Below are 23,606 nucleotides of genomic sequence, written 5' to 3'. Positions count from 1 at the left end.
AATGGCATCACCTTAACTACTGCATGGACATCCAGCAAAGTTGTCCTGCACCAAGGCCTCTGTGGAGGACCTGCCTTGGTCCATGGGGCTGACATTCAGTGCTAGTGTCTTAAGAGACCACATTGAAAGGGACAGGAGAGGTCCTAGTAGACCTCACAGGCACACTCCCCTGCTTGTTCGTAACTTGCCAAAGCTTGGATGAGAGCTGTTCCTGGTTGTTTTCCACTTTCTGGTCATGACCCAGTCAGGGACACTGTTGTTCCTTGCCTGGACAGTGTCATGACTGCCTTACTCCTGTCAGCCTCCCCTCTGGGTTCCCTATATCCATTCTCTACATTGCAGTAACCGGGCACCTTACTCTTTGACTTTGTGCCCTTTTATGGCTTCCCATTTCCCCAGGAAAAAACTGAAAACCCTGATGTGACCTATGAGTCTCTGCGTGGTCAGGCCCCTGTCCACATCTTCAGCTTTCCATGCTCTGTGCTCCAGCCACACTGGCTTCCTTTCTGATCCTTGAACACACGGAGCTCCTTCTGCTACAGGGCCTTTGTACTTGCTAAATCTCTCTACCTGTCCCCATTACTCTCCCACCTCCAACACCTATACCTGCTCACTGCCTGTGTGTCCTCCAGGTCTCAGCTCAAGTCACTTCCCTGACAACTCTGCCCCAGAACAAATTGGTCTCCACGATGTAGCCCCTCCTCCACCACACTTTCCCCTTCACAGAACATATCTCAGTGATGCTTCACATTTATTTGAATGACCAGTTGGTAAATGATCATCTCCCCACCTCCTCTCCCAGACTTTAAACTACACAAGATCAGACACTGGGCTGCCTTAGCTCACCACTGAGTCCTCAGAGCAGAGGAGAGGGCCTAGCACATTGTAGATGCTTAGTTACCTTAGTAAATGAACAAACATCCATTCCCATGTTTGTTCCCATGTCCATTCCCAGGGGACAAATCCTACTGGACAAGATCTAGGATCTCCTTACAGTTCACAGGTTGGAAGGACTATTAGCTAAATCTGTGGAGCCCAACCGTGTACATAGATGACCTTTAATTTTCACAACCATCCAACAAAGGAAAGAGCTAGCTAATATGTCCCCATATTGGAAGAAGATGATGGTAAGGCTCAGAGAGATGGGGGAAGTAGCTCAAAATTGCATAGCTAAGAAGGGTCAAGGGCAGGATTTGCACCCTAGCCTGGCTGATCTGTGGTCTGAGCTCTCCCTCCAGCCCTTCCCTTGTCTTCTCATTTCTAGGGTATCCATTCCTGCACATGACAGTTGTATATGTGAAGGGATCCATCATTTAGGAGACTAAGGACCTCATGTCACCAGCCTTTCTGATGTTTTCTCCTTTAAATACATGGTTTCAAAAGCAAAGCAAGATGGAATACACTGGTTTCAAAGGCATTGTAGATTCCATTCCTGGAGGCTACTTGATTGCCTGACTGCTTTTAGCACGTCACTCTGCAGAAAGGTGCTCACCTCTTAAGGAAACCAAGTCCAACTGATGGATTCAGTTCCTGCTGGCAGCATTGGAGATGGTTGGGGATGCTTTGGCCTCCGCTAGGCCCCAGGGGGCACACAGGATGCTGAGATAGTGTGACTCATTGGATTCACCCTCTTTATTTTACACATGGAGAAACATAGGCCCAGGATAGGGAGGGAATTCATCCAAGATCAAAGTGTGAGTTTCAAAAGCAAAATGAGAAGTGAGGCTCTGGCCTCCCTGGTCATTATTGTTCATCTTTACCTTGAGGTCAGGAAAAGCCAGGAAAGGGTTCCTTCTCTACCAGTCTATCATGGTATCTGAAATGTCACCGTTAATTCTTTTGTCTTAGAGAAATTTTTGCTAGGTCTCTAACAGAATGAATGGATGAGTTGAACAGAGGAGGGATACCCTAAGTCCTTGGCCAAACAATTTATTCATTCATATCTTCATCCATCCACCTATCCCCTTGTCTCTCCATCCATATTTCCATCTGTCCACTTACGTGACTCTCCATCCATCCATCCATCCATCCATCCATCCCATCCCCTTCTCTTTCCATCTTTATTTCCATATATCTACTTATCTGTCTTTTCCCTCACCCATTCACCCACCAACACACCCACCCACTGACCCATCCCTTTTACCAGATCCCCATTGAACATCAATTCCTTGACTGGGTCCATGGAATAAAAAGAAGTCTCAGTTATGGTCTCTGCAGAATAGGCCACATTTTTCCTACACTGTGAAGACCACACTAAGGGAGGTGTTCACAGATTGGCTTTACAAAGAAGAGATGACCAAGCAGAAAGAGTCTGGAGATCCTGACCCTGAGTGCATCATCCCAGCTCTTGCAGTTAATGGACTGTGTGTCCTTGAGTAAGCCCCTCCCATCTAGACTCAGTGTACCCATCTGTGATGTGGGCAGGTTGGACTAGATGAATGTTTCCCAGACTCGGTCATTCATATACCTCTCTCCACACCTGTAGATGTGATCACCTGTACTGAAAAGTACTTAATGTTTTTATTCAAATGAACTATTTTTTTAACCAAAATACATTTTAGAATGAAGCCTTATTGCTACCATAAATGGAAAAAAATGGTAACAGCTGTCATAAATAGAAAGTAACCGTGAAAATACTTGAAAAAGGAAGGCAAACTGTTAATGTTGATAAATTCTACATAGACATTACTTTTCAGCGATGGAGGACAGTTCTCCTTGGTTGCTAGAGAACTTAGCAAGCTCTGGAGAGGTCTTAAAGGTAAGATAGGACTCAATAGAGACTCTCCCCTTAGAGTAGCCACTCCTTGGGGAGAAGCTTCCCTGCAGTGTGCTTCAATATCATGGGATGGCAGTGGGGGTGGGGGGCACTCATGCCCCAAAGCAGAAAACTCTGTTTTGGAAGCATCAGGCCAGTCCTGGCTTGGCCACTCTCTTCTGAGCCCTCCTGATGTGCCCTGGGCCCGGCTTCTCCTAAGGACTCACACCTCCCCCACAAGCCTCCCAGAAGCTAAGGGTCAGAAAGCCATGAGCCGGATTCTGTAACTCAAACCAGGTGGTATCTGCTTCAAATCCTGACGAAGAGGGAAACCAATATGGAAATCTGAAGCTGTCCCATCCCAGAGCTTGGCAGGCATCAGGTGCTTCCTGTCACTCAGAGAGGGCCCTGACCCATTCTAATCTTACCTTCAGCCACCAGACTCCTCCACCATATCTCCAGCACCCCTTACCCTTGACCTAGGATCCCCAAAACCCATGACAGTGCAGAGTCCCCCAGCCTATAACCTTTTTGAATTTTTCTGTGGCATTAACAGGTATGATCAGAAAATAGTGTCTCTCAGTTATGCCAAGGCCTAAAGGGTCCAGCTAAGTCTTCACACCCTTTGAAGGCAGGAGGCCTGGTGGATGAAACCAGAAGACCCAGGTTTGGGTTGTATTGTGCTCTGATGGCTCCCTGCATGTCCTCACCTCTGAGTTTCTAGATGCTGCTGAGCCTCCTCCAGCAATACTGACATCAAGGGTATTATTTACTTAAAAAAATGTTCCATTTTAGATTCAGATTTCAGAAGGATATTTGAAATCTTAAAGCTGCTGCCAGCTCTGTTGAGGGACATAGAAAAGCCCACTTTCTCATCTGGCCTTGGCTCCAGCCTGAGGCCATGGAGGTGAGGGATCATCTTTGTACCACTCTGCCCCTACCCCCAAATCTTGAAAGGCCTTGCCAGAGTTGCCCAGAAGGGGGAAAACACAGCACTGGGCTTTGCCTTAGAAAGTGCCTTTTCTCTCTAGTTAATAGTTATAGTCTCTTATGCGGGTCTTGCAACTCATTCATTCTTTCTTTCTACCAGGGCTGGTATTGGACTGGTAAGCATAGTCAGGAGAGCCCTATAGATTGTTTATAGCTGGTGTCCCTCTTGCTAACTGCCAAGGCCATACCACTTGTTAAATATTTTAATCCTCACCCCTGTATTCTCGGGTGTACACTATGTGCTTCCGGCACTGAGTTTATCAAGCTCTGAAATATACCGGTGGTCTGGTCCCTCACTCAAAAACCTGTGACACATCCATCAATACAATGTAAGAGATCTAGACACAGTGCCTGTCATGGGAGTTAGAGAAGGGTGCCCTTACGTCTTGGCCAGAAATGAAAAAGAGACATTTTGGAAAAGTTACCCAGTGAAACTCCACACTCCAGATTCTTACTGAGTCGCCGAATGGCAGAACATGAAGGTATTCCTGAGAGATCTTTTGGGCCAGCGTTCCTCAAGTGGGTGCTGGGGAATCCTGGTTTTGTGAGATGTTAATAGATGTTACTCAAAACAAGGTTCAAATAAAGTTAGTTTGGGAAATTCTAGGTTAAGCAAAACTAAACTGATTTGTAGGTTGCAGGACTTAGAGCTTTGATGTGTTGCTGCTTTGTGAAATCTACAAGGAAGGTGAAGGCTACAGAATGAAACATGGTGCCCTGTTTTAGGGAGCCTCTCAAAAGACTAGCGAGCGCTCCGCCAGAGCTTACTCTAGGGGACTCCAACCCCCTTCCTCACTGATAAGGAAACTGAAGCCCAGCGAGTAGCTGGCATTTGGCCAATGTCTCACAGGGAGCAGAGAGCTGAGCTGGGACTAGAACCCAGGGCTTCCCTGTAAGCAGGCTGTTTAGGGCATGTAGTTTGGGCTTTGGGTGCTAGTGGTACATGAAAGAGTAGGATCCATGTGCACTGAAGCAATTCTGAGAAGACTATTGGAGGAGGCAAGACATGAGTTGAAAAGTCCAGGGACCCTGGGAGCCAATGACTTGTGACTTTATTGACTAAACAATTCTAATACTGAGAACCAGATACACCCTAATTGATGCCCAATTTGCATAGAGAGAATATCAGGCTGGGCAAGTCTTCCCACAAGAGATTAGTCCCTGAATTCACAAAGGATGGAACACTTGGAGGTATATATATATATTCCAAGAGAAGCCTTGCTACCCCCGAGTCAAAATGACCCCTCCCCCAAAATTCTCCACATATTTTGTAGAACCATTTTTACCCTTACTCCATTCTTTCGGGCAAGTTTTGCTTTTAGCCAGTGTGAGATTCTCACTAGTTTATAAGCAGTTTAAGAACAGAGCTGGTGGTTTTTTTCTTCCTTGTTATGGTTAGCATGTTTCAGAAACTCACTGTGTACTGGACACAATGCTCGTTGTTTTCCCCACAACCTCTCCATTTTATCTTCACCACTGCCTCTCCCTCACAGTAGCTTGTTTCTATCCCCATTTTATAGAAGAGAAAACTGAGGTTGAAGTGACTTGCTCAAGAAAACGGGCAAGTAGATGATGGAGCAGAGACTTGAATGTGGGCCTTTGTTTCCCCTTCCTGGCTGCTTGTGAAACTGGGCTGAGTAAGTCATAGACAATCCCAGAGGCATGCTGCAGTCATGGGGCAGTGACCCGAAGCCTGGTCTGGTCTATCTCTGCAAGGATAGTCCTGGGGCCCCCACACAGCAACCATGCTCCAAGCTCAGCCCTGTCTCAGCTTTTTGACCGTAAGATGATCCAGGGTGTGAAGTGGGGTCACCTGCAATGTAGAAAGGCAGGAGTCTTAGACTGACAGCTGGCATGGTCTTCCCAAACCCATTGCCCCGGTGCCCAGACTCACCCCAGGACCTCTAGAGTCTTTGTCCCACTCCCCATCATGTCACACCAGAACTTTCCATGCGAGGGGGCTGCTGATTTCCCCACCAATCGCTTTCCATCTCAGCCATTCACTTTTATTTATAGACAGAAAAAACTTGGACCCAGAGTTCATAGCTGTTGTCAATGTGGATGAAATTTTAACAGTGTTGACATTGAAGAATCATTCTCCCTGCAGTTCTGGTTTGGGCCAGGGGCTGGGGTCGGTCTTCTTTCTTCCATAATTAAAAATTCACCAGCAAGGACAGATTGCTCATCAATCTTTCATCTCAACAGTCTCTGTTGGAGAAGATGGGGGCACCACTGATGAGGCACAACTGGCTGCCTACAGCTCCAGACCTTGCTACCATGTGCATGAGTTCAGGGCTTTGGGTGAGAAGCAGGTGGGTCCAGTGGAGCCTGAGGAAGCCCCCTGAACATCGCCAGAAGGGTACTGGGTGTAACAGGTGGCCAGTTCTGAGCTTTCCACCTCCTGTGACCTGAAGGCACTGGGGAGAGGCCAACAGACGGTCAGAAACATTAGTATGTGTAACAAAATGGTCAGGAGGCATCTGAATAGCCACAGGGCTAGTCTTATTCAATCAAAACTCGAAAGTTGCTAAGAGTACATCCTAAATGTTCTCACTACAAAAAAAAATGGTAATTATAGGATAGGATATACAGATATATCTGTTACTAAACCCCATGATGGCAATCGTTCTGCAACTTATAAGCATATCAAGTCAATATGTAGTAGCTTACATAATGTTCTATGTCAATTATATCTCAACAAAGCTGGCAATATAGATATGATACATCTTTCATGTTTTAGCCAAGTGGAAAAAGTTAAGAAACTCTTTAGTTAAAAAAAACACGGCAAAAACAAACCCTTAATGAGATGATGTGTGTGAAGACCTCAGCACAGGGCCGACCTAGAGAAAGCATCCTAGTCTCTTGATATTTACTATAATTGCTGTCAGTATTGTTGCCTCTGTTCCAGAACTCACCTCCTATGCTGGTTTAAGGCCTATTAGGTAATTTCTCTGGGAATCAGCGTCCTCATATGTAACATGTAAATTCTAACAGTACCTGCCTCCAACAGTTGGGGTGAGGAGTAAATGAACTGAGGATCCCTCAATGTTGTAAAATTGCTGTTGAGCAATGCCAGCCTAATATCAGTCTCCTTGGCCTGGCCAAGCTCTCCGGTATTCCAGGCTAAGGGGCAGGGATACCCTGGTAGATGAACAAAACACTGGCTCTGCCACTCTCTGGCTGTGGGGCCTGTGCAACCCCACCCATCTCTTGGCCTCCGTTTCTCCATCTGTACAAAGCAAGTGCCAGAGCAGGTGATCTCCTGGGTCATTTCTGGAGCTGGGTTCCATGAAATCCTGCACATGGCTGCCTCTTGCCAGGCTCGAGTTTTTCCCAGAACAGTTTTGGGGAGGGGAGTTCTCAGGTGACCACTTTGTCTCCATGACTGTTCCATGTCAGCCTCCTGCCTGTGGGTTCCCTGCAGTTCTGCTCCTGGATCTCTGTGAACTCTGGGCTGGCTGTCTTTCCAGGAAGGGGACAGCCTGGCTCCACAGTGAGAGGAGTTTGAAGGGCGTCCAGTGGAGGAGAACAGACAGAGGTGGCAAGAGGACCTCAGAGTGTGGGCCAGGTTCCGGGTACTGGGTGGGGGGGTGGGGGGGTGGAGCAGGGCTCAGTCCAGGTGAGCAGAACAGAGATGCCAACTAATAGCTGTGAGGGTGTCGTTGAGCTCCTGACACTTGGTACGACCTGGTTAGCTTTGGCTTCGGGCCTGAAGGATGAATAGCGTACAGAAAGGCAGGGCCACTGTACTGGACATCTGCTATTTGCCCCTTGAGACCACTCTGTACCCTCTCCCCATTGCCCTGTGCCCTAGGAGATGACCTGCACTCATCAGTGCACTTCCTCCCCTCTCTGGCTTCCTGTTGGCTTGGGCCAATAGGGAGCTCTAGCAGGATATACAGTGAGGGGGGCAGGGAGATATGTTATTTAGTCTCCAGCTGTCTCCCTCAGGATCACCTTGGGATGGCTGTGTGCCTTGATCCCAGATGACAGCTCCTGTCAGGCGTCTTCCCTATGCCTGGGTCTGGAAACCATTACCCCTTCCCACACCCTAGGGGTGTTAGTAGCAGAATCTCCACTCTACTTTCCCTAGGGAAACTGCACCGCTCCTGCCCACATTTTTATGAAGAGGTCCTTTATTAAGCCCTGAGGACCCTGCCTGATTCAGCCCCCCAGAGCTGCAGAGCAAGGGTACTGGAAAGGGATGAGCGGGGGCAGGGGGCAGCAGGGCCTCAAATCAAAACCATATCTAGAATCTGACTCCATCTTCTTACCCTTGATTACTCCAAGGGAGCAACCTGGCATTCTCCCTCCAGACTTCTAGTGTATGTGTCTGGAGCGGGAAAAGGGAAGAGAGGGGAAGTAGCCCAGGCAGGTCTGAAAGGGGAACACACCTGGCTGTGCAGGTCCTGGCAGCAGACCCCACAGCAGGGATGGCACAGTCAAGCACCCACAGTGGCCAGTTAGGTTGGGATTGGGGAGCATTTGTGGGCTCGAGGAGATAGCCCACATGGCTCCAGCCCATTACTGGTCTGCTGGCACCTGGCCCAGAGGTGCAGCTGTCCCTGGAGAAGCCAGAAAGCCAGACTTTTGCATGAAATCCCCCCAGTTTCTAAATACTGGGATCATTTCAAATATTGAATTTTAAACAACCAGATCTGAATCTGGCCACCAGTTTGTGACCTGGAAAATACAAGTGCTTCTGACAGACCTTTCTGATCTCCATCTCATTTGCTTGTAGGTTTCCCACACCCGGAATACAGACTGAGAGGAGCCCAGGAGATAGGTGAGTATGAGAGCCAAAACCCCTGGTTCACCTGAAGGGACTTAGAATCCCCTCTCACACCTGGGCACATCCTTAGCATCATTAATGGACCCATTTTAGGAACGCCTTGTTTGCAGACCCACCTCCACTCTCCTCACTGCCACTGCCCTGTCTGCCCCAGCCTTCCTAACCTTCTTCCCTGCACCGAAGCTCTCACAACCACTCCCAAAAACCTGTGGGTGGCAGTGGAGGAGGAGGGAAGCCAGAAGCAGAGCTGAAGCTACAGTTTGGGCATATTCTAAATGTGACTTCCTGCTTCCCCTCAGGGCCTGTGTGTGACCACTTTACCTGGGTGTGATAGTCTACCAAAATACAGGTGCGCTTGGATGAGTAAATGTTCTTTTGCAATAAAAAGCAATATTCATGTGTGAGTTACAGGCCTATCATATCAGTCATTCATACTTTAATATCTATTAATGCCATCCAATTACTTTTTGCTTACTCTCTTTCTGGGGTCAGCCACAGTGAGGGGTTTTCTGATTTTGGAATTGAGAAGAAGGAGCCCTACACAGAGGGTCCTTGGCCCAGCCTGGGTAGGGCTTGGGGCAACAAGGGTTTGGGGGCCTGCTGAGGACATTTCTGGTAGCTTAGTGATTGTGTTTGTGGAGCTGGCTCTGGCAGTGCTGTCTTTGGCTTCTGTCCTGGGCGGGTGAGGCCTCTGGGGGCTATGACCTTTACCACCATGATATTCCTGGGAAAGCATGCCCTTTACTCCAAACCATCTGTTTACAAACAAACATTTGGAGACATAGCCGCTTGCTTGAGGGATGGTCTGGAGTTCTCTGGGACAAGCCAACTTGATTCATTGCCGATGGCCTGGGGCAACAACCTGGGATAAATCATCCTTCCTCTGGGTGGCTGTGTGTGGAGCTGGCTTCACTCCTAGGTGGAATCAGCAGTTGCCCCCAGGTGTGTGATTGGATAGAGACCTCTCCACCCGACACCCCCGCCTGCCCACCCATCACACTACCCAAATCGCCATCTGTGTCACTCTTTGGGGGAGGATAAGAACGAAGCTTTGAAAGCTTCCATTAAAATGTCAACTGAAGGTTAGTAGTGATTATTTCCAAATTGCGAGATTATATGCAATTTGAGTTTTCTCTGTTTTCTGTTTTATGTACCAAGCACATGGCACTTTGATATTCCCCACCCCCACCACCCCCAAATGCTATCTGGGGCAGTCTAGTGTCACTTGCATGGTTACTTGCATTCATGGTAGAAATAATCTGACCAGGTTAGCTCCAGAAGGTACCTGAGCCTCAGGGAACTGGGACATTGGATGGGTAAGTTTTGATGGAAAAGCAAAAGGTGATGCTGGGAAGGATTAAGGAGCTATCAGAAGTGAGCAGGGCCTCCTGATTCTGCTGCAGTGGTGAGCTAGAGAGCCAAATCATGATCTTTTTTTTTTTCGAAAATAAGGTGGAGTTGGTTTGTTCCCTCCATTAAAGTCCCACCTTGCTCCCTTTCCTTGCTAAGTAAGCAGGCTCTCACTTGAAGGGCGACTTCATTGTAGCCAGATATGGACCTCACTCTCTTGCATTGGCTATGGCCAGGTAACCTAGGTCTTCTTTATTCTTGCTTTAAAAAAAAAATGTCTAAAATTACAATACAGACTCTAGGGAGCTTTTAATATGTGTGGTCAGAAATTGATAAATTCCCTACAGAGGCATAACCTGCTAGAGACCTTTAAGAATCTTTAAAAATTTCCTCTTTCAGAATGTAAGTAACCAGTAATTCCACTTCTGGGAAATTTGCCCTGAGGAAATAGACTAGGATGTGTACAAAGATTTATCTACAAGGATGTTTATCATAGCATTATTTATATCTGTTAAAAAATAGAAAACAATGTGTGTGTCTAGCAGCAGGAGATTGGGGGAGCCCATTTTGGCACATGGATGATTCTGGGCAGCCACTGAATATGGTTTGAAATGAATTTTTAATAATGTTGGGGAAAATGGTCATATTTTAGTATTAAGTGAAAAGGCAGCTTCCCAAAATTAATCCTGACTACATTTTTTTTAAATGGGTAGAAAAAAACAAGTAAGCAAGGTAGGGTGCAGAGAAAGAAGATTGAAGAAACAGATACTAAAGTGTGGGGAGTAACAGGTGACTTATTTTCTCCTTTGTGTTTTCTGCATTTCTGACCGCCCACAGTGGAATGTTAACTGTTTCTCATGAATAGTAGTTACAATTAAGAAAAAATTCTCCATCCCAGCCCACTCCCCATGACACGCACGCATGCACACGTGTGTGTGTGTGTGTGTGTGTGTGTGTGTACATTTTGCTAATCTGTTGTATAGGAAAAATGGTTATATTGTTACTTTTCATTCTAAAGCTTTCTTTTCCTTAAAATATTCTTTAAAACTTGGGCTTAGCAGTTGAGCATCTGCCTTTGGCTCAGGTCATGATCCTGGGGTCCCAGGATCAAGTCCTGCATCGGGATCCCTGCAGGGAGCCTGCTTCTCCCTCTGCCTATGTCTCTGCCTCTCTCCCTATGTGTCTCTCATGAATAAATAAATAAAATCTTAAAAACAAAAAAACCCACATTTTTAAAAAGCAATGGCAATGCCACTTGGTATTCTTCTATCCCTTGAGCGATGGTTCTGAGAGCACTGGTTTGAGGGGCTGTATTAGTTTATTAAGACAGGCATAAAAAAATACCACAGAGAGGGTGGCTTAGACACTGGAAATTAATTTTCTCCTAGTTGTGGAGGCCAGAAGTCTGAGATCAAGGTGTCGGCAGGTTTGGTTTCTTCTGACATCTCTCTCCTTGGCCAGATGGCTGCCTTCTCCCTGTGTCCTCACAGGGTCTGCTGTACCCCTATCTGTTTGTCTGTGTCCTAATCTTCCCCTTCTTAAAAGGACACCAGTCTATTGGATTAGGATTCACCCTAATGACCTCATTTTACCATAATGACCTCTTCAGAGACAATATCTCCAAACACAGCCATGTTCTGAGGTCCTGGGTGTTAGGACCATGAATATGGGGGGGGGTCACACTTTAGCCTAGAATAGGGACAGCCTCTTCCCCATGACTGTGGCCACTACTTTGCAGAGTAGTGCACTTGAAGCTGGAGTGGGAGCAGGGATATTGATGAAGAAGACATTGTCCCTGCCTTTAAGAGGCCCCCAGGAAGGTGTGATGCAGACACTGAATGCACACAGTGCCCCTGAGTAACACCTCACCTCTCAAGCAAGACCCAGCAGCAAAAGTATGGCCGTTCCTGGTACGCCCAGCCACCACAGATTGGCTGCTCAAGGTCAAGACAAAAGAAAGGAGTTAAGCATACAAAAGGATAAGAAACTCTCAAGTACATCTACTGCAGTGAGAACCAGCAAGTTAGCTATGAACAATCAAATCATTTAAATGGGCTTCTGGACATTAAAATTCAAAATTTTTTAAAAAAATTTTCTAGGCATCAATTCAAAGGTGAAACTGCTTTACCAAATCAATGGTGGAGAAAAGGAATAGGTAAGCAAGTTGGGTGTGAAAGGTGTGGGTGTTGAGTTTAGTAGAAGCAAAGATGATTAGGTTGGAGAGTAGTGTGAGAGATGGGGAGAAGCTGAGGCAGACAGCCAATGGCGGGTACATTAGATTTAAGTGGAAGGTAGTAAGGGATCTACAGCAGGCTCTTGAGCAAAGGTGGAGCAGAATGACAACAGATGTTAAGATAGATTCCAACAGAAAATCTATTTAGGTAGTCTTTGCAGAAGTGCAGGAATGAGGGTCTCAATGTAAGTTCTGGAACTGGAGCTGCAAAAGAAATCTTGGGAGATGTTTGTGCTATTTCATTTTTCTGAGCTTTTTTCCATGCCCTTGCCTCTGCTTCATCTCCAGCCTGGCAACCTCTTAAGCATCCTCTAAGGCCCCATTCATGGAGCCCCTCTACCCTGAAGCTTTTCTTAGCCTCCCAGACAGACACTCCTCTTGGGCTCAGCACTCCCATTAAAGGACTGACATTGCCTATCATGGGGATCTGCACATCTCCCTCTTCACTGCCAGGCTTTGCTCAGTGAGTGGGTGGGGTAAGAAGTGGGTGCTTACTGAGTGTGGGTGGGTTAAGATTGATAATATAGTCAGTGATTGGATGTAAGCTGTGTAAGTAGTTGGAGCATAAGAAATTAAAAGATGAGGGATGCCTGGGTGGCTCAGTGGTTGAGCATCTGCCTTTGGCTTAGGACGTGATCCTAGAGTCCTGGGATCGAGTCCCACATAGGGCTCCCTACAGAGAGCCTGTTTCTCCCTCTGCCTATGTCTCTCCTTTTCTCTCTCTCTGTCTCTCTCATTTATAAATAAAAATAAAATCTTTAAAAAAATGATTCTGAGGTGAGTCTGTAAAATTTTACTAATTATTGAGTTCCTATTATAAGTATAGCAGTGGTGAGAGAGGAGTGACATGATCCCCACCCTCATGGAGCTTACAGCCTAAAGCTGGTGACAAAATAGTAATTATAATGTGATGAATGCTGTGAAGCCCCCAGTCCATTAGGAGAGCCTGATGGTGGGGGAAGGGTGGGGGAATCAAGGTGGGTTTCCTTGAGGAGGTGTTTATTTGAGATGAAAAATTGGTGGAAATGTGAGGATGCATATGTCTGAGCAGGTCATAGATGTTAGACAATGGGCCAAGATGAAGGTGAGGAAAAGGAAAGCCCACGTAAGGGGAAAAGATATTCCTGCAAAGCACCACCTGTGCAGAGATCCTGCAGTGAGGGAGGAGCATTGGAAACACAGAAGCCAAGCATCCCTAGAACACAGAGAGAAGGGGTCAGCTGGTGAGATAAGAGATGAAGGCCAGGGGACAGCATCGTAAGGCCATCATCGTCAAGAGAGTTTGGACTGTAGTCTAAGAACATCAGGAATCCTCCAGAGGCTTATAGTCAGGAAGTGATGCAAACAGATTTGTGTTTTTAAAAGACTGTTCTGGCTGCTGCTATGTGTTGAATGGATGGTTGGGGTGGAGGTGGGGGACCAGTGGCAGGTTGATGCAGTTGTGCAGGCAAGAAATGGTGGGAACCTTGCCCTGATGGTGGCTGTGGATGATGAGACTTACACAGAAGAGAATGGCTGTCAAGATGTGGACACAAAGAGAGTCAAGGATGACTCCAGGTGTGGATTTAGGCAAGGGGAGAGAGTAGGACATTTGCAGAGATCTTTAGTGGTGTTTTTGCCAGATTCTCACTCCACACTGAGCAGCTCCAGTAGTCCAACTGCTGGTCCCCCCTGAGGGACAGCAGCATGTTGGCCGGCAGGGATGACAGGACCTCAAGGTACACAGAGGTGAAGGGGCTGCCTGCCTAAGGCCTGGAGTCCAGACTGGGACCCAGGACTGTGCCCATCATCCCAAAGTTGAGGGGATGGTTGATTATGAAAATATGATGCACGAAGCACAAAAATTGGGTTTAACATTTTCCTCTGACTCAGCAAAACCCTTCTCTCAGCACCTTTCCTGGGAGACTAAAAATCCACCATTATTCCTAGACATCCACTTGGTATCCACTGACTTGGTATCTATTTCTTGCTCAAATGTCCTAGGGCTTCCTGCCCTGATAGATGTCAACACAAGAGTAAACTAAATAATATTGGATGGGTCTTCTGGCATCTGCCTCTCGTGGGATCCTCACAGTGATGCTGGGGCATGGGCCAGGATGGGTTAATATTCTCCCCCATTCTACAGATAACAAAACCGAGGCCCAGGGAGAGGATGCCACTTGCCTGAAGTCATAGAACTGAGAAATGGGAGAAACAAAACCTAAAACCCAAATTAGGAGATCCCACATTCAATGCATTTTTCTCAATTGTGTCTTTTGTCTTCAATCTCTTGGTAACTTCTGAAGTAAATGACCTGGCATGTTTTGCTTTCAGAGCATCTGTTTGTTCCCTGCTAACAAAACATTTTTTTTTCCTTTTGCCCAAACTGTTTGAACTGTACAGCCCTGTTGTGCTTCCTTCTACATCTATGTAAATAAATCCTTATGACTGCCAGCTGCAAAGCAAAAGATTTGGAGACAGCGGATCGTCTATATGAGACCTTTTCCAACAGCTGGCCAGCAAAGTGGTGGGAAATGAGGTCTGAGAGGCTAGTGAGAAACTAGATCATGAGGACTGGTTCCAGGTGGGATAGGGTATGTGAGATTTTGAGGAGGGAAAGGAGGAGGGGCACTGACTTGTACATTAACAAGTACAAGGCTGCTTTGTAGAGGGGAGACTGTACAGGGTAGAGGTGGAGTCCAGGGGACAGGGGAGAAGCCTGCTCTGGTATTTCAGGGGAGAGATGATGGTGGCCATGGAAGTAGGGAGGAGGAGAAGTGGCCCTGTTCTGAATGGATGCTTCCTGGGTTGTGTTCTGACAGCAGCTGCGGTGCTGAAATTCAAATCTGACACTAACTGTCCCAAGTTCGCAAAGACCTCATAAGTTAAAGGACACAGTTCCCAATGAGACTACCCCAACTTCAGATGCCAGCTGAAAGTGGGGTCCTTAAGCTACCACACTTCTGGTGGGCTGGCTAAAAATGTGGGGATTCCTAGAGCTCTCTTTGGCTTGAGAATTCACTGGAATTATCTCAGGAAAGCACTCTATTTAAGATTACAGTTTTATTATAAAGGATACAGATCAGGACCAGCCAAATGAAGAGCTACGTAGGCCAGGTCTTGCAGGGCCCCATCAGAGACCTGTCTGCCCTCCTGGCACATTGATTGTTGACCAGCCAGGAAGCCTCACTGAGCTCCAGTGTCCTTAGTTTTTATTGGGATTTCATTATGTTGGCATGAGTGACTGAATCCTTAGCCACATGATTAAAGTGAATCTCCTTCCTCCCTGCCCTGGAGGTGGAACTGACTCAAAGCCCCCAACCTCTAATGCCGTCTAATGGTCTTTCTGATGACCAGTACCCATCCTGATTCAGCTTATTAGCATAAACTCAGGTGTAGCCCCAGGGGCTCATGAACAACAGACACCTCTGTCACTATGGAAATTCTAAGGCTTTAGAGTCTCCCTCCCAGGAACCAGGAACAAAATTCAGTTGTATTCTTTATTATAAACAGGGTAGATGCTAGTGCTATTTGCTGAGACTAGCAGAAGACTAGGCCAGAGGTGGGGGCTGGGGAATAGTAGGTCTGGATGGGGGAAATGAAGGGTAATGTTTTGGACATGTTGACTTTAAGATGTTCATTAGACATCCAAATGGAGTTGTGGAGTTGGCCGCTGGATCTATGAGTTTGGATCTCAGGGAAAGATCAGTATATAGATCATATTTGAAGCCCCTCAACTGGATGAGATAACTCAGGGAGTGAGTATAGTTGGGGAGAAAAAAAGAGCTGAGCGCTGTGCCTGCAAGAGTTATGGCTTGAAGGAGGAGGAGCCAGCAGAGGGGACAGAGGAGGAGTGGTCAGAGAGGCAGGAGAACTGGAGAGGGCTCTGTCCCCAGGCAGGTGTTTCACAAGGAGGAATGATAAAGTCAATGCTGAACGCAGGAAGTCAAAGAAGAGGAGAACCAAGAAATGGCCACTGACCTGGAGCTGAGTGGCTCCCGAGAAGGGGAGGTGACAATAGCTGCCATGGTGGGACCAAGGTGGGAATGGTGAGTGAGGAAGTGCAGCAGCCTGTGAGCTGAGCTTTATGATGGGAGCTGCTGCAGCACCAGCTGGCAGCCATAGGGAGTGGTCCGGCACCGGCTGTGTACCTACTTTTGGGCCAGGAGTTAGAGGCATCCTCTGGCAGCTCAAAATGTGGCTGGAAAGAAGTCATGAGAGTCATTATCTACACAGGAAAACAGAGTGAGAAAAGTGGAATGTGGGATGACAGATGTAGAGCCAGGAGAAATCACTACTGATTGGGGGTGATCAAGGGGGCAGAACAACAACAAGATACTTTGGTTGAGTGCCTGCCTGTGCCTGGGAATGTGCTGAGCCCTTGAAATGCATTCTCTTATTTAATTTTCACAGTGATGGTGTTGTCCCCATTTCACAGATAAGGAAGCTGAGGCTTATAGGGGATGAGTCACTTATCCAAGGTCATACTCTTAGGAATTGCCAGAGACAGAGTTAATGTAGATTGTAAGGGGTTTTGATGGTAAGGGTAGAAAAGGGGCAAGGAGATAGGCTGACATGAAAACACAGACAAAACAACAACAACCAAAAAAACCTCTTCAAATTGGTGGCGGGGTTGGCAGAGTGATTTGGAATGAAAGTGAGACAGGTCCTAAGTCTCATCTAAGTCACTCAGGAGAGGGACCCAGTCCCTCTCTAGAATGCCATTCTGCTCAGGTCACTGGCAGTGTGGCCTCCAGCAGGCTCCTTCATCGTTAAGGGGAGGGTGACATGTCCCTTGCCTGGGTGGGGGCACAGATGTTAGGGCTGGCACGCTGAGGTAGGGGAGAGCCTGGGAGGAGAAGGGAGTGGGGGCTGGCCTCTGGTGAAGTGTGAGGAGGAGGGCTGTGGGCCGAAAGGCAAGTGTGGATCCCACATCCCCCTGCCTGCCCCTCAGCCACCGCGCTCCACCCCCTCCCATCCCCTCACCCAGAGCAGGAGCATACCTCTGCTGGCAGGTCTCATCACCTTTCTTCTGCAGAACAGGAACAGTGGGCCCTCCCCACTCCTGCTAGAGTATGCAATCATGACTTAAAATAACATTTGGGAAGAAAGCACTTAGCAGAAATGCCCAGCAGAAATGAGATGTCATGAACATCATTCAGGAACTGATGGGAACCACCAGACAGTTAAAATTAAGGAGAATGCTTTCTGAGGTATGAAAGGTCTCAAATCTACTGAGGCACACCTGTGAGCCCGTGGGCACTCATTTCCTACCTGTGCAATGGGCGCAGCCTGACTCATTTGGACTGCATGCCTCCTGCTAAGGACAGCACAAGGAGGCCAGCCTGGTGGGATATGCTTCTAAAACCTTTTGTGCTCACTGAGAGAGCTTTTCCTCCATCTCTCCAGCATCGCATATGGCTCTGCCAGGCCTGACACAGACACCTGGCAGGGCCCTCCCTATCATACCTCCCATTTCACAGAGGAGTAGACTGAAACCCAGAGAGATTGGGCCAAGTTTCCCTCCAACAATTGTTGATATTTCCTCTCCAAACCTTTGCATATACCATGGAAGGGGACAGAAGGAGAGGAGGAGGGAGGAGTGAATAAATAAGAAAAAAAGAGGAGATGGAGAAGGAATAAGACCCAAGATGTTACATGGAGTTGGGAGGTTGGAGGCTCACCTTTGTATTCAAGAAGAATCTTAGGAATCTCAGTTCATCAGACATTGGAGACAGAGGGAGGCCTAGGACATTCTTAATTTGGAACCTGTCAAGCCAGTCACTTTATCTGGATGTCCATGACCCTACTATGTCACTCTCCTCTTATAGCCAACATGTTGGTGGTTTAGTCTCAGGTTGCATAGGGAGAAGCATCTAGAAGGAAAAAAAGCACTTAACGATATGCCCTAGAGGACAGGATGATCTGGCCTACCCATGCATGCCCGATTTTGGAAGGTGCTGGTAAATGTGGGCTAGGGGGCTGGATTTGGAAATGCCTGGAATCTAGGGGCAGGCAGTGAGTGAGGCTGGGGCAGGCCCGGCCCCCTGCAGCTCTTGCCCGTCCACACCGGGCAGGCACAGGGCCAGTTCTTCAAAACTGAGTGCCTGCTCCACTCTTCCAGGGGACTCCATGCTGCCTTCTAGAAACCCTGACTTTTGTACCTTCTGGGCTGGTCCCTGGCTACTGATCATATATCATAGCTTTCTGGAACTTCCTTACCTCCCTATTGGTGTCTTCCAGGAGTCCCTCTGGAGATTTGAAGGAGAGGACAGTGAGAGAGCAAAGCATGTGTCCTGAGTACCAGCTGCCAGGAACCTTGTGCACATTATTTAACTTGAGATTTGCACCACTTCTGCAAGGTGTGGGTATCACTCTCTCTGTTTTACATGCAGTCAAACTGAGGCTCAGAAAGTTTAAGTAGTTTGCCTTGGATGTCCCAGCCAATAAGCTGTGGGGGGATCAGAATGGGAAGCCAAATCTATAGGACCCCAAGCTTGGGTGTTGAATCTGCCTGCTGCCACCTAGTGTACACACTGACCCCCGCACCCCCCGCCCCACACCCCTACCTGGGTCTCTGAAGTTGATGCTGACATCGATCCTGACCTTGTCTCTGGAATGGATTGGCTATTTCTTTCTTTTTCCCCTCCATCATCTTTGCAAGTCCCAAAGGCCCACTTTCCTCAAATGCAGTTCATGTCAGACCCCACTTTGGGAATCCCTTGGCTCAAATCCTGAAAGAGCCCTCAGGGCCCTGGAAATGCTCATAAATTGGATCACTCCAAGAATAAGAAAATGGAATGAGAGACTCTAGGAGTCCAGAGGACAGAACTGATTGGTCGGAGCCAGAAGGAAGGCTCATGCTCTTTGGTTTTGAAGAATGTGATCATCAGACCTCCATTGCCAGAGTTTGGAATAGTGGGTCAGAAAAAAAAAAAAAAAAAAGGTTAAGAGAGATATAAGAAGGGAAAAAGAGGGATAGGGAGAAGCAAAGGAACCAGGAATGGTTAGGGAGAGTAGAGTGAGTCACAGGTTTTTCCTGTACTGGCATGAGCCCAATGTGAATGTGAAGTGCCATCCCAAGCAGCATAGTATGGTAGGGGTGAACAAGAGGAGCTTGGGTCATTGAGGAGTTACCCCGTAGCATGGGTCACTGGGTACCAGATCACACAGCCCACTCCCCAGTGACTTGAAGGGACAAGTGACTGCAATGTCCCAGTGAGGACCTCATCAGCCCCACATCATCCAAAGATGCTTAAATTCCAAGTGAGAACCACTGTGCATTGTGATGTGAGTTTTATACCCATTCCCATTAAAACAAAACCAGAAACCTGATAAGTAAAAGAGTTAGCTCTTATAGGGTTAACCTGCAGTTATTTGGAACCCTCTCTGCCACCCCTTCCCTCACACGGACCATCAGAGGGCCTTCCTCTGCCCGTCCACTGCAGTCCTGTATCAGCAAATGGTTTGCTGTCCAGCCCCCACCGATGGCCTTTTGTTAGATGTTTTTCTTTAATTTTCTGTTTCTTTTTATGCATACTTGCAAAGCTCCCAGCTTCAGCCAGGCGCACCAAGGAGACTTGTAGTAGCAAGACTGATCGATGGCAGGAGGCTCCTTGTGGCTGCCAGAGCCGCAGTCCTAGGTGGGGGCGGCTGCAGGCTCTGCTGCAGTGGCTCCGTCTGCCTCTGCTGCTGGCAACCAGAGCTCAGTAGGGCTCCTCACCCTGCAGACCCCTCCAGGATGGAGCCCCAGAGTCCCAGGGCACAGGAGAGGCCAACTCCTCCTATGGAGCTGGCCCAGGACACACTTGGAAGGGTAAGTGAGGGCCTCCAAGTGCCATGCACCCACAGAGGCTGGGAAGGAGGTGTTGGCTCTGGGACTTCTAGAAACACAAAGCTGATAAAGCTTTTGCTGCTGAGATTGAAAGAGGAAGCAGCTCAAGAGCCTGTTCCTGGTGATTCTATGAAGCAGCAACAGGACTTGGCTCTGCTCACACTTGAGGTGGCCTAGAATTCTGGGGAAGGAAGGTTGCTATTGGCTCACACCCAAAACAAGATGGTTATAGGACTTCCCTGAAGGACTTTAGCTCCTTCCTTCATTCTTTGCCAGATGTTTTCTGAGGGCCAAGTACATGCCGGGCTCCTTGCTGGGCACCAAGGGGTTAAAGGAGAGCTAGATGAGGCCTCTACTCAGAAGTGTCCCTAGTCTTGCCAGGAGGATGGTTGCTTAAATAACTGTAATATCACAAGATGTACAATAGGAGAGTGTCTTCCAGGGGCAAGGAGAGGCCAGCTGGACTTCAGGGTACTAGAGAAGAATTTACTGAAGAGGGGTCCTTTAGGTTGGGTCTTGAAGGATGAGGAGGATTCTTCAGGGGACAAAAGGCAACCAAGATGCTGTGACTGCAAAGAGATTTATTTTGTTTTTTTTAAATAATTTTTAAAGATTTTATTTATTTATTCATGAGAGACACACAGAGAGAGGCAGAGACACAGGCAGAGGGAGAAGCAGGGTCCCTGAGGGGAACCCAATGTGGGGCTTGATCCCAGGACCTCAGGATCACGACCTGAGCTGAAAGCAGATGCTCAACCACTGAGCCACCCAGGTGCCCCCAAAGAGGTTTGGATGTACAGAAATGTAATAGTTTGTAGTGACCAGCTTGGCAAGCCTGAGCAGAGGCTGCAGAAAATGAGAGGACTGACAGGGCCATATCATGAAAGGCCTCAATTGCCAGATGAAGGAGTTTGGAGTTGATCCTAGAGGCTGATAAGAGGCACTAAATATTTTAAAACAGTGGTGTGATGTCAGTTTTACATCTTAGATAACTCAAGTCTGCCTACCATGTGGATAGGGTGAGGAGAAACCCAGGGAGACACGCCCCCCCGCCCCAAAAAGAAAAGTGTGTCCTTATACTCATGGAGGTCAGTGCTTTAGAACAAGGTAGTAGGGTTGGGAGGTGGAAAATCAGGGACACATCTGCTCTTTTCTGAGTTTGAGTGGTAAGGCTGGATAAAACACCAACTGTGAGGGAAAAGGAAGAGTCTAGGATGATTTTGGAGCGGGCTGTGGAAACTAGATGGGTGATGGGGACCTTTCGATGGGAGAGGAGAGGAGGGAAGAGAAGCAGATGGACATAGAGGGAAGAGGCAATGAGCTTGAATGTGGCCATAGTGAGCTAAAGATGCTAGAGGGACATCTCTTCAAGACAGTGTCACCCTGCAGGCACCTTCAATCCCTTATGCCAGCAGGCTCCATGGAAAGATCTCTGGAGCTGCTGAGTCAAAGCCAGATTTGTCATCTCCACACCCTCCAGATTGCTAGCACTCCCAGTGTGGTCACTGAACTTGTGATATCAGCCAGCAGTCAGACAGTAAGATCTTACTCTGCACCTACTGTGTGCTTAGCCTGCTCTTTGCAGCTTGGGCCTAAATAATACTGGGTGCAGGTATGAAAAAGGGGTGCCATGTCTCCGCTGAGGGCAGGTTTTACATATTGAATGGGAATGTTCCATTCCTAGCCTCCCAACCTGAGGGCAAGTTGGTAGTGCAGAGTCTAAACTTGAAATTGGACATATAGAATGGCTTTGTGTCCTGGCTAGGTGCCAGGAGACCCCAGACATGGTACCAGAGGGGACGGGTCAGGGAGACTGCAGGCTGGCTAATTGAGCATTACCTTGGTCCACCACTGACCCTTCTCTGGGGAGTCCAGGAATTCTACTTGGTTGGGAGGCAGGGAACCTTGAAGTTAGGAGAAAGAAAAACTTTGGAGAGAAATTTTTTCTAAAGTGGGAAGCCCCTCTGCTGGAGTCTAGGTGTGCCCAGCCTTGTGGGGGGTCCCCAGGTAAGAGTTACCAAGGTAGACAACTCCATTGTGTTGGACTCTGTGCTGGGTTTTCCCCAGCCCACATGTATTCAGTCCTCACACAAGGGTATCAGAGAGGTAAAGCAACTGGCCAATGTCACACAGCTAGCACAAGGCAGAACTGGGCTCCGGCCAAGCCTGGCAACTCAGGTGCAGGCTTTCTCCTCCCTCTCCATCAACCACCATGCTAGTGGCACACCTCAGTCTCTGGGTGAGGCTGAGAAAGAACAATTGAAAACAGTACGAGATTCATCACAGGATTACCAAATTAAGTCCTTTTAAAAAACAAATGATGATTGGGAACAGCAAAGGAATGTGTGTGTGTGCATGTGTGTGTAGACTTGTTCATCACACTTAGATTTATTGAGCACCTACTATGTGCCAAGCCTGGAGGATATAGCAGTTACCGAGACAGACATCGTCCAGGCTCTCAGGGAGTCATGAGTAGGCATATGAGGGAAGGTCTTACACGTAAGCAGGTATGTACAAATATGCATATATGCACACATTAGTGATCTATACCAGTGTCGTAAGGATGGACACATTTGCCTCAACACACATACACAGATACACGCCCCCAGTGCTCACATTCATACATATGCACAACCCCACACACGCATGTTCACCCACAGGCATTAACTAAGGAGAAGGAACTGGACCGGCAGCCCAATACAATAGCCAAGAGAATTTGAAGCGCAGCCTGTCATATTTCACTATAGAGAGCAGCCCAGGACTACAGTCCAGGCTCCCATCTCTACCCCATCTGCCAGCCAGGAGCCAGCCTCCCAGAACTGGATGGTGCATCCTGCAGCTTTGTCAAAGGGACTCTGCTGAGAGTTGCCACCACCCATCTATCAAACGGACTTAGGCACTTGACATGCAACTGTCTCTTTGCATATTTACTCCAGTTCTAGATATAGGTACAGTTATTACCCCATTTATAGGGAGAAAGTGAGGCTCAGAGAGATAGGACATCTTCCCTGAGGTCTCACACAGCTCGGTCCAGACTTGAACCCTGAACTCCTCCCTTGGAAACAGCAGCCCAGCGCTGGTGCTGTTCAGGATGCCTTGGGTCACCTTGAATGGTATTCGCAGGTCTTCTTGATACTTCAGGAAGTATCAAGCTGAGGCCTCCTGGGATACGGGACACTTCTTTCCCGTTGCCCCAGCCCTGGTTCCCTGAAGCCATTGTCCAGACACTCCCCAGCCTGGCCCCTCTGGGCCATGACTTGTCAGGTGGGAAAAAGGACTTTGAGCCTAACAGGGTCAAGGAGACAACTGCTCAGGAATGATGAACCGGCCAACTTTGCAGTCAGACCCTGCACCTTACTGCAGGCTTAGTCTCTCCATCCATAAAAATGAGGATAATAGTCTCCCATATTGGGTTCTGTTGAGCATTAAGTGGACTAACTAACACATGTAAAAAGTCCAAAGCCTAGTACACAGGCCCATTCTGTTGTTTTGTTGTTCTTAGTATCTGCCCATCCACTGATCAACAATTTTTTATGGGCCTATTTAGTGAGAGAGTAAATGTGCTATACTCTATGGAAATAGAGGGCAGGCTCACATTCTAGTGGGAGAGATGCAAATATTAATAAGGGAGATGCTGGGAAGGATATCCATACAGGGTACAGCAGGGGCACAG

General features: G+C 47.8%; 1 protein-coding gene across 9 annotated transcripts in view; it reads left to right on the top strand.

Annotated features, from left to right (window-relative positions):
- Nucleotides 1–23,606, top strand: part of ATP2B2 (ATPase plasma membrane Ca2+ transporting 2) — a 378,806-nt gene that overhangs the window by 76,660 nt on the left and 278,540 nt on the right. For 6 of the 9 annotated variants that reach the window (XM_041761350.1, XM_041761341.1, XM_041761353.1 and 3 more), the window contains exons 2-3: nt 8,487–8,531; nt 8,837–8,886. The gene's annotated coding sequence lies outside the window, so the exon portion shown is untranslated. The remainder of the gene's footprint in view (nt 1–8,486; nt 8,532–8,836; nt 8,887–23,606) is intronic. The other 3 variants (XM_041761348.1, XM_041761342.1, XM_041761344.1) reach the window with 1 other exon arrangement.

The sequence above is a fragment of the Vulpes lagopus genome, chromosome 7 (genome assembly GCF_018345385.1).
Source record: "Vulpes lagopus strain Blue_001 chromosome 7, ASM1834538v1, whole genome shotgun sequence".
In the NCBI taxonomy this organism is placed as follows: domain Eukaryota; kingdom Metazoa; phylum Chordata; class Mammalia; order Carnivora; family Canidae; genus Vulpes; species Vulpes lagopus.
This window is presented reverse-complemented; position numbering and strand designations above follow the sequence as displayed.